A 20,838-nucleotide genomic window follows, 5' to 3' on the forward strand; every position below is an offset into this window, starting at 1 on the left:
TCAAAAAGGTTTTGGAGGATTTTAGCCAGGGCAACTGAAATTATTGGGTCATACAAAAAAAGAGGCAGGTCACAGTGGCTCACGCCTGTAATCTCAGCACTTTGGGAGAATCACCTGAGGTCAAGAGTTGGAGACCAGCCTGACCAACATAGTGAAACCCTGTCTCTACTAAAAAATACAAAAATTAGCCAGGCGTGGTGGCTGGCACCTGTAATCCTAGCTACTCAGGAAGCTGAGGCAGGAGAACCACTTGAATCTGGGAGATGGAGGTTGTAGTGAGCCAAGATAATACCATTGCACTTCAGCCTGGATGACAGAGCAAGACTCCATATTAAAAAAAATACCATTCTTTTTCAGAAAATCAGTATTTTCAATGGTGTCATTTAAAAAACAATATAATATTTTATCTAGAGCCACTACAGATCTGGCGGCCAAACTGAACAATTATAATGTTTTGAATTCCTATTCTCCATTCTAACAGTTGCTCCAGTTGCTCAACAGTGCATATAAACTCTCTTACCAATTTAACAATAATTTTATCAATTTACTTCAGTCAAAAACTCATTGGAGAGAAAGATGTTTGGTGGGCTGTGCAGTTGGATATTATTATCAACGTATGCTCACACTGTCCATTTGGTACTGCAGGTTTCTAGAAGGCAAGCATTGTACACATTTAGCAAACTCTGATATACTCTTTAGAGTACCATGCAAATACATAACACAAATTTTCTGTAAGAAATGATGATGGCAACTAGAAATAGTCCCAAAGAATTTATCAAGTGCCTTAGATGGTGAAATCAGAGCTCAAGCTTTTATGCACATCACATCCTTGTTTTCTAAAGAAATAACAACCCCCCTCCCAGCAGTGTAAGGAACTACATCATTCTGTATATGGGGCTGCAGTGCTTATAGCAATGTGCTACATCCAGATGGCAAATGGGATGATGGTAAAGCCAGGATGAGGAAGCAACTAATGATACTTCAAATAGCAAACCGCAAAGCAAATGTAAGCACAAATGACATATCCAGGACCAGACAATAGAGCACATGTCAAAGTCAGCTGCTTAGGATTGGGTGGGGGTAGAGGAAACAAAAATAAAAAGTAAATATACACTACATAAACATAAATAAAAATGCATGATACTACTTCAGAAGCGCAACGCTTATCAGATCTGCCGGCGTTCCCCATGCCTTGTATCATGCCTCTCTTGGCTTAGCCCCTCTCAATGTAAAATGCACCAGAGGCAGAGAGAGGCCCTTTGTTAATTGCTGTGAAGAAAGAACTCTTCAAAGAAAAGCTACCCTTCAACTCTGTAGGTAGTATATTCCAGCCTTAGGTATCCCTCGTTTGGAATCAGGGAAAACAAGTCCAAGGGCCTCTGGGGGAATGGTCTCTAGTTGCCATCATCATTTCTTACAGAAATTCTGGTTTCATGGATCAACAGAGAACTCTTTCTAGCCCCAGATCACCTTCTCTTCTCTATCCAAGAGGATGATTGTGCAGGACACCTAGCATGTGGTAGGACATTGGCTCCTTTTGTAGTGTCAGTGGTGAAGAAATGGCTCTATATTTAGACAGAAACTCTGAGGTACATAGAAGTAAATTATTAACTGGAACTTATAAGAACTAAAGACTTCTGTTTGTGATTTTCATTAGAGGGTATCTATCTGCATTTAAAGCTGCTGCACTCTGATAAGTAGGAGGGAGAGAGCTCTTCAAAATTGCCTGGACAGACACTCAGATAATGCTTTTCAAACGACAAAATGCCCTCACTGATTTATAGAGCCATTGCTGTCCTTATGCATGCTTCTGGAGCTCCTGATACAAGCTATAAGAAGAAACTTCTAATCATAAATGAATATTTCTGGCTTTAACCTATTTATCCAGACAACCTGTCAGCCCACCGGAGCCAGATTTTCTGTTGACATGGACACAACAGCAATACAATAGCTGGGTTTCTTTCCTTTATTATTACCATTCACCTTTCCCTCCTTGTAGTCAGAGATGCTTTGTCTAAGCAATAATAAAGACCCTTCCTGACTCAGTTTCCATTTTCTTGTTGTCATTCCTTTCACTGGCTGCTTATTTATGACTGATTGCCTTGAAGTGCTTTCATGAAAATATACTATTATACCAGAATGATGCTCCCTTGACACTGAAGATTGGAATCTACACAAATGTTCTGTAACAACTCATTTTAATGTTTGCCTACTTGTCTTAATTTATTTTTTATTTCTGATTCTCAACGTACTTGAGACAGAGGGAGGTTTGCTCCAGCTCAGGGAGACATGCCACAAATCTAGCTGAGACCACAGATGGTGTGGGTTGGGATGACTACCTCTTTTTCAGGCTTGGAGTGGCTATTGGTATGCAGCACACAACCCCGCATGCTCATCAAGATTGTTAAAGGAAAGGGTTCAGGATGCATAAAAGCAGAGCAGCCAAATTATTCTTGTTTATGGCAGGAGAGGGTTCACTTTAGATCAAGACAGAAGTATGTTAACAAAGAAATAAGCCTTAAAAAAGATTTTCTTTTTAAAATTTTAGAAACAAGCCTGGCTTTCGTTTGCTGATCGGTGTCAAGGCACACTGTCAGTCGGGGCCAGAGGAGAATTGCTGCAAATTAATATGCAACTTTGTTTTCAGTCTTAGTCCTTACAAGGGTGTTGTTCTTCTAGGTAGCCGTATATTGCTAAATTAGAGGATCCAAAGTGCACAGACATCTGGCTACACATTTATTTAGCGGACTGTCCTCAGAGTTTTGGTCTAACAATAATACATAATGCAAATTTAATTCTTTCTACTAAAATTGCAATCAACAATTCATCATACCTTAAGGAGGAAATATCCCTGAAGTCTCCTGACCTGAGCTGGGTTAGAATGTTGTGCACTACAGCTTTCCAGTGGGGTAAATGTGAGCGTTAGGAATCTCGTAAAGAAGCCACTATATATGTACCTGGTTATTCCATTATGCGCCTACACTGAACATTATCTGGCTCTTCCTCAGATCCCCTTTACTCTGTTGTTCATTGACTGCAAGTGTATCACACTTGCTGGGTTTAAGTCGCATTGAGACAAATTCCATATTTAATTAATCTTTTTGTCTCCCATTATTACCAAAGACAGCACTTTACAAAATGATCACAACTATAAGTCATCAAAAAATATTTGTTAAATACATAATGAAACAGATTCTACTAACCACATCAGACAGGGAAAAGCATTCACGGAGTGTTCCCTGTATACATGTTTCCATATGCAGGAAGCCTGACTCCATCGCTCAGAGCCCTTTGCAGGCCTCATGAAGAATTACTCCCAAGCTGACAGTCTTAAAAAAGACTGACTGACTTACCTGCATTTACCTGTTTTGCTCTCTAGGTCCACTCTTAATGTCTTTGCTCGGTTTCCTGACAACTCTTTCTATTTCTCATGAGGTTGATTGGTTTCTCTAGCTCACAAAATTTTTCTTTTGTATTCTCTGGTGAACTTTTTATCACCTACTCCCAGGACCCCAAAAAAGTGCTTTTTGGGTAGTCTACCTGGTGACCTGACCTCCTTGGCATTGCCTCAGGACTTATCCACGATTTTTCCCTGTCAGGAAGCATTGTTGAACCCTGGAAGATCAGACCTGGAAAGGGAGATGAGTCATTGCGTTTGAGAGTGGGAATGTAAATTAAAGTTTATCTCATCCAACCTTCTATTTTACAGCTGAAGAGAATGAGACATAAGCCTAGAGCAGATAGAATGCATAGTACTTAATCTCAGGAATCCTCAAGCCCAGCAATTTTCAACCAAAGACAATTTTGCCCTCCATGAGACATTTGGCAATGTCTAGAGACATTTTTGTTTGACAGGACTTGGGTGGGGGATGCCAGAGAAATGTAGTAAGCAGAACCAGGAAAGCTAAACATCTTGTGATGGATAGGACAATCCTGTACCTATAAAGAATTTTCAATCCAAAAGGTCAATTGTGGTAAGTTTGAACAAGCCTGTTCTGGTCCATTAAGGCAACATTTAACAGGCAAGGATAGAATAAAAAAGATAAATTTAGTATTTTGAGCTCTGGAGTATATATTGTCCACAGAGTAAGCATCTTAGAATAAGTGCTTTTAATAGTGGTGACTATGGGACTATGCTTAAATGTTGAGCAAATGTGGTACGAGGAACACCTTACATTCATCGAGTAGAGAAAATATATGTCCTCCAGAGTCTTGTTCAGCCTGGTGTTCCCACAGCATAAACTTGGGAACTCACTCGTTGTTGTATAACTTAGTCTCTGAGCCCATAGCAGAGGTCACAGGCCCCCGAGGGTGATCCTACATTTATTCTGACCCATAATTAGCTTGCCATATTAGTCAAAGAAGTATAGTCTTTTGAGAAGGACCTTGACCTTAAAGACAAGGCATTGTTCTCTGAACTCCAGCTGAAGTGGGGATGTTTTACATGACCAGGAGCAAGCAGTAGCTTCTCATTCTGGGTTCAATATGTGTTTCATTTGTTCAGTGCTGCAGTGTCCTAAACTCAAAGGCAGTAGCTTCCAGCTCTCACAATCTATGGGACTCTTTATCTCCCTCCTAGATCTAAGGGTCAGGTGGCAAACAAATTACTTAGCAGCATTTCCCTTTATAAACTGGAGCTCCGCTAAGGGCACGACTAGGTAGAGAAGCACAGAGGTAGGTGGAACAGGGAGGCATTTGGGGTTAGAATCCTGACTCTGAACACTCATTAACCCGTGCTACTGGGTAGTTATTAAACCTTTCTAGTCTTTAGTTTACTCATCTGTGAGGTGGGAAAGATAATACTAATACCTACCATATGGTTTTTGACAAGAAAAACTGAGATGATAAGTACAAAGTGATCAGAACAGCTCCCAAATAAGGAGCTGAGGGGTTTCTGGGTCAATGTTAGCAGCATTAGTCTCCTCCTCTAAGCTAGTCTGTTACCATGGAAAACAGAATTCTGAACATTGTTTTTGGTAATATATTTAATTCTGTGTGAATGAAAAAAAAATGCACAAATGTGCTATGACCCCAGCAGAATACTTTGTGCCATTTACAATATAATAGTAAAGGAAAATCATTTACCCACTGGCACTGTAGCTGGTTTCTCTGTCTATTCTGGTTCCATATGTCCCATCACTGTAATTTAGATTAAAACCCAAGTGTCCCTGGGCAAATATTACTCCCTTTCTTTTGCTTCTGGCTGGGGAGAGAGGTTTTCCAAGATCACACTCCCTGTGTCCCTGCCCTCCAAGAGGTCACTTGGCTCTTTCTTTTGGCATGTTGCCCCAATGTTAGTTAGTGAAAGTCTTTCTCAGATATCAGCTCTCTCATTAGTTCCATTGGTTTCAACAGCTCCATGGACACAATAAATGCAATATTTAACACCCAAGAGGGAAGTGTTTCACTCGGATGATTCTTTCATCATCTCTGCCCATCTGGAGCTCCCTTTAAACTCATGGAGCACCAACTGCCTAGGAGAACAATGAACTTGGGTGACTTTTCCTTTCCTAAGCAGATTGGGCTCCCAGAAAATAAAGTTTGTGCCAGGAAGTGTGTTTTGTTGTTGTTTGTAGGTGGGAGGAGGGCTGATCCTTCATAGACAATATTGGTTCCATCATTTCCTAGGGAATTGCACCGAGATTTGATTAGATTTCTACCTTTGATTGGCACCTGTTAATAACCTGCAAGATGGGTGGAGGATGTTTATATTGTCAGCCAGAGTTATCTGTGACTATTTTTCATCAGTTTTGTCACTCAAGGGCAGCAGTGAAGGATATTATTTTTTCTTAAAATGTTTTTATGGATCTACAGGCACTGGACGGGGGAAATTGTTCTGTATATCCACCTTCACGCTGATTCTTAGAAAATATATTGCCAGGATTTCATGCAATATTCAAATAACATGTTTATGTACTTTTATTATCCTCTTTGGATATGATGACAGCCAGCTTTGTAAAAAGCTATTTATTCCTTATATTAATCTTGGGAGTATGGTTTCATCTGAGGTTTTTTTTTTCTTTAATTAGACTTTGTACTTACAAAAATTTTTCTAAACAAGATTTCAACCTTTGAAGTTCAAGTTTATTGACTCTTGGCCAAAAAAAATTGCAAATATGCTAAAAGAAACAAAATATTTTATATCACTTAGAAAACCCACTTGAATGTAAATGCAGGAAAATAATGTTGATATTAAAAATCAACATTTGTTGTGATGATGAGTATATGACAGATGAAAAATTACTAGAAAATTAGCAAAATTTAGAAATAAATAAAGAGTCAATTAGTCTTGGTTTTTCCAAAATCATGACATCTTCCGAATATTGTAGACATGGGCAGAATGAATTATCTTTCAGATGTTTCCTTAAAATATAAGACTGGATTTGTATAATTAAAAGGTGTCAGCATCTAGTGAGCTAAAAGAAACCCTGCAATGAGGGCTATTTGCCCTTGTCCCAGATTCACCAGTCCTGGCCTAAGGAAGAGAACAGCTGTGTCTTTCTCTCACTAGTGCAGACACACCTCCCCCTGCCCCATCCTGTCTCCAGCACTTCAAGAGCAAGTGTCTAGGAGAGCCAAGGGCAATCAGGTTAAAGAATGCTGAGAAACTCTTAATTACACAAGGTCCAGAAGAGCAAACTGTCATTCCCCCTACCCTTTGGAGGCTTTCACTGTGTCAGCCTCAGCCAGCAGCCCCAGAGGAAAGATGAGATGACATATGTCTTCCCCTTACTCTTTGCCAGACCTGGGCAGATCCTGGTATTCACAATTCCCGTCTGCAATTTATCAGCAATTACAGAATATATATGCCTCTTCCATCTAGTTTCCTGGCTAAAGTGAAAATATGCCAAATACATTTTTAAATAAGTCATTTAAAGCCCAGTGACAGTTCTGTGTCTGTTCCTACTTATCATACAAAAATGGCATCCTTTTTAATTTGCCTTTCCTCAGAGCTAAACTATATGGGTATAAAATTTTTTCCCTTTCTTTCCATCTGCCTTGTTTTGGATCTATTTTGACATTTGGCTATCTATTTTCCCCCACTTTCTTGAAATAGCCGTTAAAGTGCAATGGGGATGTTTTCAAAAAGCAAAATTCATTAAAAGACTCTTTTCAATCAACCAGACTTTTATTTACTGAGAGCATGATTTAAGGCCTGAGGATTTTGAAACTTGAGAAAAAGGGGGAAGAACAAAGAAAAAGGAGAGAAAAAAAAAACAAAACTACATTTGTTTTTAGAATGGTTTTATACATGTGTATTATTATTTAATTCTTAAAATGCCACTAAGCCTAATGGTCGCACAGAACCAAGACACAAACCCAGATTTTCTGACTCAAAGTTGATTGCTGTTTTCACATTAGTACAGAAAGAACTGTAGCTCAGGAAGAAAGCAAGGAACTTGAACCAAAGCCACAGCCAAATACTGGCAATGATTAACTGGTGTTCTGTTGTCGAAGGATAAGGCAATTTTGATAATGACTAAGGGCCAAAGAGTAAACAACGCCTAAATAAATTTTAGGATTTGTCTTAGCTTCCCACCGCAGGTAAGAAAGTATTTATGACTCTTTCCCCACTGTGTGAATAAGGCCGCTCACTTTATTAGTCAGCTGAGTGTTCTGACCTCTGTGCTTCAGGAACATACTGAATTCTTTCTTCATTAGCATAAAAGTGAATGCATGGTCTCTTCCCAAATGAATCATTCTTAGGAAAGCAGTGCAAGCTTTTTAGACTGCCTTGTTCATCTTTATGAAAACTTGGACTCATGCTTGGGAAGAGGCCATGATTACACCATTGTCTATCTAAACAAGCTTCTCCCTGCTTCTTCAGAAACAGAGCATATGTACAAGATAAAGACAATAATTATTCCTGATATTCGCAGTGGTTGAAGAATTTACACATAAACTTTATAAACTTTTTGCTCATAGAAATCTTATGTGACAGTCCTGAACCAGTTCTGCCCACAGCAACATCACTGCTTGGGCCTCTCCCTGAACTGCTTGCCCTGCTGCTGTGGAAAAGGTGCCCACAGCCATACTCCTGGCCTCGCCACATACTCCTTCTATGGTCTTTCCAATTCATCAATGGCAGTATGTCATCTTCCAAGTTGTTCTGGCCAAACTTTGGGGTCATTCTGATCTTTCTTTTAACATCCCATTCCTTATGCATACAAAATCCTATCAGCTCTACCTTCAAGACATATTCAAAATCTATAATTACTCACCACCCCTAGTGCTACCATCTGGGACCAAATCAGTCTCCTATTTGTCTTCTTCCGCTGCCTCTGTGTGTCCTTAATCCAGGGAAGAGTGATCATTTAAAGGTATAAGCCAGACTACCTTCAAAACTTGCAAAGGTCCTCATCCTATTCTCAGCAAAACACATGGTCTAATGCTTCCCTCCCTTTTCACCTATCAAATGCCTCTTTTTACAAGGCATAAGATCCAGAAAGACATAAAGTTGCATCTAATTCTTTTACCACTGTATCTCTAGGGCATAGAATAGTGCTCAGAATTGTGTAGGTGCTAAATAACGAGCTGCTGGATGAGTTAAGAAGCAGGAGGAGTTAAGAGCCTCAAAGCAAATGGTTGTGAGTTTCAGAGAGAGTGGTAGTTTGAGTAAAGAATGAAACAGATAGTGAGAAAGAATATTTTAGATACTTTGCTGTACATTAAAAGGTACCTGTTCCCTTTTATGTTTTCTTAGAACTGAAGAAAACTTGAAATTTCTTTCAGTTCTATCTTTTATCAGTTGGTATTTTGTGTTTTTGACTTAACACTCTTCAAAGGCTGGAACATGTAGGATTCCAGTTGAATTCTGGTTATAAATTATTTGTACCATTGAATGGGAGGTCAAAGGACATACGAAAGGCCCACATTGATCTTCACCCATATACCAGCACCGACTTGTTTGTAGCCCTTTGATCTGCATTCTAGCTCTGAGCCACTCAGCAAAGCTACTTGCCATCCCAATGCTATTCACAAAGGGAATCTACCACCTTGGTCTAGGATCGTGAAGCCTCATTGCCCTTCAGGTTATCAGAGGACTGAGCGGACATCCAGCCTGCTGGGCAGCAGTGCCTACAGGGTGTTTTCTCGAAGCCCTTGGCAAGCCCACTGCTCCTGCCTGCGTAGCCTATTACAGTAATGATGGTGAGGCAGATGAGCATCCTTGAGGAATGGATCTCTCCGGAGTAGATTCAGTGCCTACAATTTCTACTGAACAGCCACCTGAGAAGAGAACAGGTCTATCTGAAGTCTAATGTGATTAAATAAAAAGAAAGAAAGAAAGAATAAAACAGGCAGAGTTACAGAATACCCCCAAAAGACAGAAACAATTCATTCTTCTGTATCACTTTGGGAAATATTCCATTTCCCACTAAAAATCAGTAATGAAAACAAGCCTCTAAGGTGGCTGAAAACTAAGGGACTCCAACTTTAGCTGAGTTGTCACAGTGTCTCTGGATTTCTTTGAATTATTTTTTTAAGTGTAAGTTTATTTATATATAATTTAAACTTAGAGGAAAAATGATAAAATATCTTACATAACATTACCCAGATTCACTAACTGGTAACATTCTGCCCAACTTTCTTTATCATCTGTGCTCACATGTTTACTTCCTTATATAAGTCATTGAGAATAAATTTGAGCGATCATGCCCATTTTTCCCTAAAATATTTTAGTGTTTATTTCAGAAAAATAAGGACATTATTTATATAACCATAGAAATATTTTCAAAGTTAGAAAATGTTTACATCAATATAGTCCTGCTAATTCATAATTTCTGTGCAAATCAGTTTCTCAGTAGCATCCTTTATGCTCTGTCTTCCTGGTTCAGGAGCCAGTCCAGAATCACACACTGCACTTAGTTGTCAGGTATCTTTAGTTTCCTGTAATCTGCAGCCTTCTTTCTTTCTTTTAAACCTTAAGTTTTGAAGATGCAGGCCGGTTAGTTTGTAGAATGTTCCTTAATTTAGGTGTGCTGGATGTTTCTTCACTATTAAATCCAGGTTATGCGTTTTTGGCAGGAATACCTAGACGTGATCCTGTAATCTTCTCAGTGTATCTCATTAGGAGGCAGTCGAGATAGGTTTGGTCCATTACTGGTGATGTTCACTTTGATTACCTGATTAAGGTAGCATCTGGGAAGTTTCTATTATATCAACTTGTTTTCCTTTTTGCTTTGTAATTTATAAGTAATTTGTGGGAAGATGTTTAAAACTATATGTGTATATCTTGTTCCTCATCAAACGTTCATCCAATAGTTTTAGCATTCATTGATGATTATTGTCTGAATCAACTATTTCTGTGGTGGTTGCAAAATGGTGATGTTTTGATTCCATCTTTTAATCTACGTTATTAGTTGGAATTATACTGTAGAATATATTGTTTTTCCTTTCTTCCATGTAGTCATTTGCGTATTCAGTTATCAACTCATTAATTTTATTTTACTCAATGGATTAACATCTGCTATTTTGTTATAGTCTGTTAAATACCGTTTAAAAGTTTTTTAATACTCAAATTATCCCAGATTTGATTAATGAGATCCCCTTCAACTCGGCTCTTCTTTCATTTCAAAGTTCTGATGATTTTGTGAGCACTCCTTTATTTTGTGAAACATGAAGATGCTCTAGGTTCATCTTGTAGACCCCAGATCCAACCATTTCAGCAAGGAGTTTGGGTTGCTTTTGAATGGCTTGCATAGTTCTTTTCGTTCTCATTTATCTCACAACTTGACACTAGCACTGAGCTACAAAGGGACCAAAGCCAATTGGGCCCCATCACAGATGACCAATTCTCCCTCTCTTTGTTTCACTTTCTTTCTTTCCTTTCTTTCTTTCTCTCTCTCTCTCTCTTTCTTTCTTTCTTTCTTTTTCTTTCTTTCTCACTATATGGCTATTTCTGGTATAGGTAGTTTTTTGATGTTATGCTAACATGAGAAGTACTTACCTAGCTGAATTGGTCATGTGAGAGTCTGATTTTAAACCTACTGTGTGAGCACATACTAGATAATTTAACTTGCCCCCAGGCTCAGAACGACCAGTTTGGTAATCACTTTCAAAATAAAAAAGTATTATCAACTGTAGGAAATGAAAATGAAAGTAATGTTCAATTGCAGCGGAATACTAAGCAAGAGAATTACTTAGATCAGAAGCAAACTAAGCTCCAGCTCTGGAATAATCATATAATACCAATAATAACTGATTCTGAAAGTATCGCTGTGAAGTTTTGCAGGACTTTATCAAATGAAGTCTTCAAATAACATGCAAAAAGATGTTTCCATAAGGGAATTGGGGCTGTCCAAGTTCCCCTATCCTGGGAGAACTGCAAGTGGGTGGAATATCAAATAGCAGCTTTTGTTTTCAACTTGAGTCTACAGGGGTGTGAAGATTCCCCAGCAGGTGAAACCCTCTTTAGAAAGAAACATGCCACAGTCTGAGTCCCAGCTCTCCCTGGTTAGCAAACTGTAACTCAGGTGAAACTTCTGGACTGCAGAAACTACTTTTGAATGTGTCTCTAAAAGTAGGAGGCCCTGTTCTTTCTGGACTCTCTGCTGACATAGCTGGGATATATGTCTACCCTGGGCTTTGTTCACAACATAGGAGCTGTAGGAAGGCCTCTATGAAGAAAATCCTATCTTTTGAGAGTTCAGGGCCCAGGCTGGAGAAAGAGCATTACGTTTGTTTAACAGTGAGAGGTAAAAACTGGAGTCTTTACCTGTGTCGGGGCTGGACTACCTTTCATGGAGTTTATACAACTGTCCTGAATAAAATGGCCTGAACACTGGAAAGGAGACTGAATGCCTCCTTTTGGTCAAGGAGACAAGATGGAGAGAATTGCTCAGTAGCAAGACTCATGAAGACATGAAAGTCAAGTGGGCTGAGAGGTGGTGAAGAGCCTGCCTAGAGGCCACAAACATGGCCATCTGTCTTCATAAGATGCTCTCTTCTCACATGGAGTGGATTTTTACCATACAAAAAAAAAGAAAAAAACAAAAGAAAACACGAAAAAACCAATGTCTTGTCCCCAATTTACTCCTGCTCAGTAGCACAGAACTCCCACTCACCCTGCAAGCAGCTCTGTAGTTCTTCCTTGAGGTGGAGGAGGCAGGAAGCTGGCTGACAGCTAAGTATTCCTGGCCATGCCTCCCTCTCCCAATAAAGTGCTCTCTGGCAGCCAGGAACACAGCAAAGTGCCCTCCTGTACAGACCCCTGCATGGACGTGAGCCAGTGGAGACCCTCCACTGAGCAAATGGCTGGTCTTGTTTTTAATTCAAGTATTAAAATAGCAGTAATTTGGCATTGATAGCAGTGTTGGTCCCGAAGGCCAAAGGAGGACTGGCTTTCCATGTGAAGCTCTAAACAATTACTTCCTTTGGATAATCACTTTTTTAGATGCCGACTGTGCATATAAATAGCACATCATGCCAGCTCTTGGCAAGTTTTTTATCAGCATCGACTCAGGCAACTTCCACAGCCATCACATCCTAGGCTCTATAAATGGACTGTCCCTCCAGCCAAGCCTGAGACAATCATACTGGCCAGGAGACTCTCAGAGAAGAGGCTGAGGGGGCTCAGGCACAGCTCCTTCTCAGAGGCTCATGTTCCTTTTCTCACGGGCCAGATTATTTGCATCTCTTATCTTTGTATCTCTATAGATGCATCTTGTATATAGTATCTATATCTTTTCAAATATACATTTGGAATTGTACTATTTTAGAAGGGCCTTCTGTCCCTGATTTGAAGGAACCTGGACACATATAAGTTAGGAATGCCATAACTAACCAGTAGGAGTAGGAATGCAACCATCTACTCACTCCCAGGGTCCTTCAGCCAATGGTTACCAAGGGCTTCTTGGTAAAAAGCCCAACCCAGGCACTAGGGATTAGTAACATACTTGAATATATACAAAACCCTTTTATTTCAGCTGAGGGGAGAAACCATTCACCTGCCACAGTGCAAAACAGTAGAGGGCACATCGACAAGGTATACACTGAGTCTTGAGAGACAATTTCAAAGAGTAAAATTCACACTGAGGAGGGGAGGCGAGGAAAACTTCACAAAGGAGGTGACTGAGCTGAATCATGAGTAGCGAGAAGTTCACCAGGCAGAGAATAAAGTGGCAAAGTCCACAGCTCTTGTGAAGTCAGGATAGGGAAGACTGAGTTCCACGTTCATGTCACACAGGACGCACATGGGAGTGGAGCAGGTAGGGGAGCACGCAGTGGGAAAGGGCAGGTAGGGCTGCAGGGAGAGAGGGGTGACGCTGTGGGGTGGATGGGTGGATGTAGGCTCTTCCTGCAAGCGCAGGATTGTGTGGAGTCAAAGGAAATGAAAGCTCTAAGTCTATCTCTTTACGCCTGTGCACAGTTTTGGGCCTGATCTGGAAGCCTGAAACTCAAAGACAGCAGAATCACCAACCCTGCTTCACCATCACCCAGCAAAGCTCAGGTTAAGAGCTGAGGTCTGTAATGAGCCTCTCAGCCTCTGGGTTCCCAGGTTATAGATAAAGATATAGACTGATATAGATATATTCTAACATATAGTCTGTGTATGTGTGTATACACACATGCACACACATTTACTGAGCAAAGTACTTTGCATCTAATGTGTACAAATATCAAAGACCATTTCAAAGACCAGGCAGTTAATAAACACATATTTATAAAGCAGCTACTATGGGCAAGGTCATAGGCACTTGGAGATACAGCAGCAGCAATGCCCTCATGGAGTTTAAAATCCATTTGGAAAAATACAAGAGCTAAGCCTTCCTGAGCACTTACCCCAAGCAGGACACAGTTCCAAGCATTTCTCATGAATCAGCTCATATGATCCTCCCAACCACTCTAGACAGCAGGCATGATTGCCTCTGTGGAACATGTTAGTTGAAGTCCAGGTATGTTGAGGAAGTCATCCAAGGCCATCATCTAAGAAATCACAGCCAGTAATTGAATTCAGGAGACCTGGCTTCAGTGACTATGCTTTTAAGTAAGTGATTCTGTCTTCAAATGGATGAAATCAGTTTGGAGGGGTTAGTTTTGTGAACAACACTCAGTAATTATGATCTGTGTCAAGAGCTCATGCTTAGGCCAGTCTGCTATAATCACATACATCTCAGAAGTTTTTCCAGTTGGTGAGAGATGGAAGCCCATCAGGACCAGGGCTTCCGATGACAAGGAAGATACTAAACACCAACAGTTCTGATAATCACCCACAATTCTCCTTACTTACTGTAATTCACTAAACATCCCATCATATTCTTTTTTTTTTTTTTAATGGAATCTTGCTCTGTCACTCAGGCTGGGGTACAGTGGTGCAATCTCAGCTCACTGAAACCTCTACTTCCTGGGTTCAAGCGATTCTCATGCCTTTACCTTCAGAGTAGCTGAGACTACAGGTACGTGTCACGACATCTGGCTAACTATTGTACTTTTACTAGAGACAAGGTCTATAAATGGCCTATCCCTCCAGCCAAGCCATGGTGCCATGTTGGCCAGGCTGGCCTTGAACTCCTGACTTCGACTGATTGGCCGTCCTCGGCCTCCCAAAGTGCTGGGATTATAGGCATGAAGCACTAAGCCTGGCCCCCTTCATATTTGTTTATATATGGGATTTACCTATCAAACCATAGCATTTTAATTAATCTATAACTGCACAGAGTCATTTCCTCTGTCTGGCAGAAACTAGAAATTTTTACTTCATCAATTATCGAAACCCATGTTATCTACTTATCTATCTCTTTAGTGAGTGCCTGCCAGGGATAGATATTCATTAGGATAGATAAAAGACGTCCTCGGAATGTCCTGATATACCTCAGATGAGTCCCAACTGGGAAAACTTCTGGATATATGTGATTATCGTAGACAGGCCAAAGTATGAGCTCTTGACACAGATCAGAGGAAGGTGATAGGAATCCTGGGCCAGGGGTTAATGTGGAGGAGTTAGAGACTACATCTGTTTATTATTACTCACACAATCTCATTTTTACGCCCCAGGCTAGTGAGATCTGGGGAAACAGTTTGTTATCTAATTAAATTACATTCTCATAAATCTTTCAATTTACACTTGATAACACTAAAGTTTATTTGTTTCTTGCCTACCCATTTAAGGCTCTTAAAATCTGCCAGCATATTTTCCAGATGAACACCATTTCATTTCTTGACAATCCTTAAAACCTTCTAAAATCTTTAAGATTATAAAAAGTCTTTTATTTGAGTACGAATATTTTAGACAAGTACTTTCAGAAAAATGCCCCAAGCAACTTCTGGTGTTAACATTTCTGTTCCCAGGAAAGTGATCATCTATAATTTACGCCTTATTTTTGGCCCTTAAAATTACACAATATTCACACCATCCCGTTATGATTCTTTTTGAAGTATGTGCATATTGATGTAGGGCCTGATCAAATGCTTATTGAAAACCCATATTTTCAAGGCTCCTATATTCTCATCTGCATCCATATAGCATTTGAGAAAGTAATTTAGAAATGGCATAAAATTGTTTCTGGTAATAACAGAGATATTATTTTACACATGTCTACTGCAATGTATTTCTGAAAAGAGCACGCATGGTGGTAATCGTATAGACATAGATGGAGCTTGGGACTCTTGAATTCTAGTTTCAGTTCAACTGCTACTGCCTGACCATGGGATAGTCTTGGGGGAGCAGTGGCTAATCCTCTTGGGACTTCATTTTCTTAATCCATAGTAAGAGTGGTAGGATAAAGTCTTTACCAAGCAAAGTGGGTTCTACAGTGCCATACTGCTCGCTAGTAACGTCAGATCTCTAGTTCCAAAACATAAACATGGAAGTCCTCAGGCACTTCTGGGCAGGAGGCCTCTACTTTCTGGTTGACGTGTTCTCACATCCTCTTGGTCGCTTAGGTTTCTCACATTCCAGCACATGGACAGAGTCTGACAGTGGTTCTTCATGAGGAGTGGAGGTGGGGAGCACAGAGAGTGTGTGAGAGTCACCTGGGCACCTTTTCATCAGTAAATATTTTCCCCTCCCTACACCTTTCCCCTTCTCTCCGGCACAACTCAGCGTTCACATGCATCTCCCAAATCCATCTCAACTAGAAAATTTAACATACCTGCTGCCCCAGGTAAACTGGAATCTAGCATCTCTCCCAATAAAGGCTTAGCAAATGCTCACTGACACTGCTATGGCATTTGTCCCTATGGCTAGCAAGTAATTCTGTTCTCAAGCTGCTTTCATCATTATAAGGTATTCACATTCCCTTTTCATTTGGAAATCACTAGCAACGTGCTTCTAAAATACTGTAAAGATAGATGTTCTAAAATTCTCTCAGAGCCTTCTGAAAGCAGAAATAATGTTTTTCCATGACTTCTTCCTATGAAGTGACATGGAAAAAATATTTCAGTCTGCAGAATCAATTTCCTCTCAGATCAGTGCTTACACTGTGACAACCCCAAGGACATGAGTTTGAAGAAGAGCTTTTTCCTATGACATCATTCAGTAAGAAATTCCTTCAATTCCAGATACTTTATTGATTATACGGTTTGGGATCAGCCAGCTCATTTGGGTGACAGATGATTCTCGCCCTTGTGCTACCCTTGTTTTTCTCAGACTTTAAAAGATTTGGAAAAGATCATGAATATTAAACAGAGACCCTGGGTGGAGAAATTCTCATGCTAGAGAACATATTGTTGTTTATCAAGGTCTGTTTGTGTTTTTTTTAGACGTTTATTTGCTGGGTAGTCTTTTTATTGTTTGCCCTGGTGGAAATGACAGCCCATACACACATTTTAAAAAATCTTTGCTTTTAAGATTTAAACAAGGGATGTGCCTCAGCCAAGGGCAGCACGCCTCCAAGGGTGACAAGCTATTCTGGATGGGTTCCCCACCTCCCTTCCCTGAAGCTGCTTTATCCAGGGCCATCTGGTCAGCCCTGCATGCTTGGGAGAGCCACACAGGGGTCCAGATGGATGGGTTCTTGGAAAGTTCTTTAAAAACCCATGCACCCAACCCCTGAATAACCATATGCCAAAAGGTCACCTCCTCCCGAGTGGCATCCTTCCTGGGTCTCGCTTTGTGATTTTTCATTCGGATTCAGCACCCTGGTGCTTTAAGGGGTGATGGGGGTTTTAATTAATTCATTATTATAATTATCCTAAGTGCTGGTATCATTGGTATCAACCACTCCATGTCATCTGAGGTTTCAGAAAATAAAACCGAAAGGAGGAAGTGGGATATGCTGAACGGTCTCTGTGCCAGACAAAAGGAAAACCACCCCAAGAAGTCGACAACATGAGTCAGGTCAAAGGTTGTCAATTTGGCCACCATCCTTCAACAGCAATGCCAGCAATGACTACCACACCTTCAAGGCACAGAAAATGGTCTTATCTCTGCTCTGCAGGTGGGTATTCAATGGAGAGAAGGAAATGCAAGAGAAGAGTGCGAATGAGAGGGAGGATTAGTCTATTTCTTCCATACTTAAGCCATGCCCTCAGGAAATTTTTTAAAAATGGCATTTTAAGAAAGTCTATTTATTGTCTGATTCTCTTAAGTCCAGCTTTCCCTGAAGGTGAAGGTTAAGCTGTCTGACATTTACAGTTGTCTCTCAGCCCTAGGGTTCCCCCATTTAAGGGGCTCTTTGCAAAGCTCTCAGCAAATTCATTAGGATGCAGCCTACCACAGAAGCCTGGGGTCAGGACATCTCCTCTGCCCAGGGCACCCTAGGCCCATCTTTATGGCTTATTTGCTCCATCACAGATTCAGTGGCCCCTTCCCAGAGAGATAAGTCAATGCAACCTCAACTGGTGACTTGCTATGGGTGGCACATACCTCACAAGAGTCCCTTAACACTGTGGGAAATCTCACTAAAGCCTGACATTTGCTGAGCATCCCCAGAGGGCAAAGGTGTCCGTTTCAATCACAGGGCCCCACTGCAGGGCCCAGCAGGCAGCATGGGGACGTTGAGACTGAGCTGTTATCTTCAGGCCCCTTGTTCCTCAGCCTTCACCATGTTCTGCAACCCTGAAAGGCTCATCCACCCCTGCAGAACCCTTCTGATTTAGGATCCTCAAAATATTTTCCTCACCTTTGCCCTTCCATCATTTTCCCCATTGTCTCCTTGTACAATGAAAACTCTGCCAGCAATTTGTTCAAAACCAGCATAAGAACCTGAATTATCTTTCCATTCAATTTCTTTCTACCTGCAAAAGAAAAAAGAGAACTAAGGAAGCGAGGTCTTCCCAGTGGAAACCCAAAGAGGAGCCTTTTCTTTCCTGTGTGTACCTGGACATACTGGGCAGTTGTCTCTGGTTAAACCCCATATGGGTTGGGAATTCATACAAATAAGAACAAAAAGCCCAACGGCTGAAGTTCCCCATTGTCCAGGCAACTGTTTGGAATGGTGACTGTAATCACCGAAGAAACACTGTTAGATTACACTCCTGGTTCCAAGAAGCAACATCAGGAGGAAGCTCCTTTCTCAATGCTTTGGATGTGTAGAGAGGGTATCTAAGCTATCCCAGGAAGCTGAGGAAGTCACTTTTATATAGACTTTTATCTATTTTCCCTAAGTGAAAACATCCCTTCCCTGAATTTAGTTGTGGTTAATTAATCAAAGCTATTCCCAGTGTCTACATCTGAGCTTTATTACCCCAACTCTTTACAATCAGCCTCTATCTCTTTATCTTCCTCTTTATGCTACCAATGCTGCAAACATCCTAGCACCTACTGCGTCAGCTACGTTTCCATCTTTTACATACAGAATCGCTACTTTTCACCAAAGTCTGCAAGATATCTATATCATCATTCTATAGCCCCTCCCCTAATGGGTGCATGTGAGCTGTGTATTAGTCAGTGTTAGCCAGAGAAACAAAACCAATAGGATATATCTATCTATCTATCTATCTATCTATCTATCTATATATATATATATATATATATATGTATGTATGTATGTATACAGACACACACACATATACATATACACCCATACAGTATACATACACACACACACACACACACACACACACACACGTATCTGAGAGAGAGAAAGAGATTATAGAAATTGGCTCACATGGAGATTGAAAAAGTGCCCCATTCTGCTGGAGAACCAGGAAAGCAGGAAAGCCAGAGGTATAAATCAATCTGAGTCTGAAGGCCCAAAAATCAGGAGTATTGATGTTCCAGGTAAGGGAAGGCAATGTCCTGGCTCAAAGAGAAGCACATTTTCCCTTCCTCTGTCTTTTTGTTTCGTTTAGTCCCTGGATGGACTGGATAATGCCCACGCACACTGTGAGGGTGATCTGAATTCAGCCTGTCAGTTTCAGTGCTCAACTCTTCCAGAAACACCTTCCCAGACACACCCAGAAATAATGTGTCACCAGCTATCTGGCATCTTTTAGCCTCATCAAATTGACACATAAAATTAATCATCACAAACAGCACACAGAAAAGTGCAGAGGACAATGGACAAATGCATATGTGCCCATCATCTAAATATAATGTGTTATATTCTGTCACTTTTACTTTAGACTTTTTTTTTGAGACGCTCTGTCACCAGGCTGGAGTGCAATGGCACAATCTCAGCTCACTGCAATCTCCGCCTCCCAGGTTCAAGCTATTCTCCTGCCTCAGCCTCCCGAGTAGCTGGGAATATAGGCACGCGCCACCATGCCCTGCTAATTTTGTAGTTTTAGCAGAAATGGGGTTTCATCATGTTGGCCAGGATAGTCTTGATCTCCTGACATCGTGATCTGCCCGCATCAACCTCCCAAAGTGCTAGGATTACAGGTGTGAGCCACTGCATTCAGCCTACTTTAGACATTTTTAAAGAATGAATAGAAATCTTACAGACAGAGTTTAAGTCTCTTCTGAATCCTTCTGCCCAATGCTATATAAGCAGTCACTATTGACATGTATCTTTCCAGTCCATATTTTTATAATTCTTTTTAAAAGAACAATGAGGTGATTGAGTAACTTGCCCAAGGCTACCCAGCTACACAAAGAAACTTGGCCTGGAATCCCAGCTCCCTCCTGGGATTCTAAGCCATAGGGACCCACATGTAACTGCAGGAGATTGACACAGGGTAGAAATGGAGAAGGTGCACATCTTCACTGAAGAGAGCACCTAGAGGAGGGTCAAGTAGGGAAAAATATAGTTCTTTTTAATTCAGCGTTCTGGCAGAGAAATGGCAGGATGGTACTTTAAACAGCGTCCACATTTTCACTGCATGGCCAATTCTAGTGACACCTTCTCTTTTTTCCCGTCTCCAAACTTTCAAAAAATTATGAGAGTATCTGTAAACCTAGGAAGGGTAATAAAAATCTGTCTTAGATCTGCCCATTTCCCTCTTTTGATCCATCATCCTGTACTTCTAGGCTTGCACTCCTAGGTCTTTCCATGTCCTGTAATAGATATTCTTCCCGATACCTGCTAATTTAAAAAGCAATAATTCTATTCTAAGATTTCAAGATCCAACCATTTTGGGTCTCCTTTGTATATATGTCAAATGATGATAACTGTAGGCCCTCTGACTATCTCATAGGGTCATTTGAAGGAGAAAATGAGTCAAAGTCATTTATCTTGGCTGGGCATGGTAGCTCACGATTATAATCTCCCAGCACTTTGGGAGGCTGAGGTGGGAGGACTGCTTGAGCCCAGTAGTCTAAGACCAGCCTGCGTAATGTGGAAAAACCCTATCTCTACAAACAATACAAAAATTAGCCAGGTGTCGTGGTATGTGTCTGTAGTCCCAGCTACTCGGGTGGCTGAGGTGGGAGGATCACTTGAGCCCAGGAAAGGGAGGCTGCAGTGGGCTGAGATTGCCGTCACTGCATTCCAGCCTGGGTGACAGAGAGAGGCT

The 20,838-nt window shown here is 40.8% G+C and overlaps 1 protein-coding gene across 11 annotated transcripts in view; it reads right to left on the reverse strand.

The window, feature by feature from the left end:
* OPCML (opioid binding protein/cell adhesion molecule like) overlaps positions 1–20,838 on the reverse strand; it is a 1,172,302-nt gene that overhangs the window by 725,944 nt on the left and 425,520 nt on the right. The window contains exon 1 of one of the 11 annotated variants that reach the window (XM_078339862.1): positions 19,050–19,238. The exons of the other annotated variants lie outside the window; for them this stretch is intronic. The gene's annotated coding sequence lies outside the window, so the exon portion shown is untranslated. Of the gene's footprint in view, positions 1–19,049; positions 19,239–20,838 lie in introns of those variants that run through there. 11 annotated transcript variants of the gene reach the window in all.

The sequence above is a fragment of the Callithrix jacchus genome, chromosome 10, assembly GCF_049354715.1.
Source record: "Callithrix jacchus isolate 240 chromosome 10, calJac240_pri, whole genome shotgun sequence".
Classification (NCBI taxonomy): domain Eukaryota; kingdom Metazoa; phylum Chordata; class Mammalia; order Primates; family Cebidae; genus Callithrix; species Callithrix jacchus.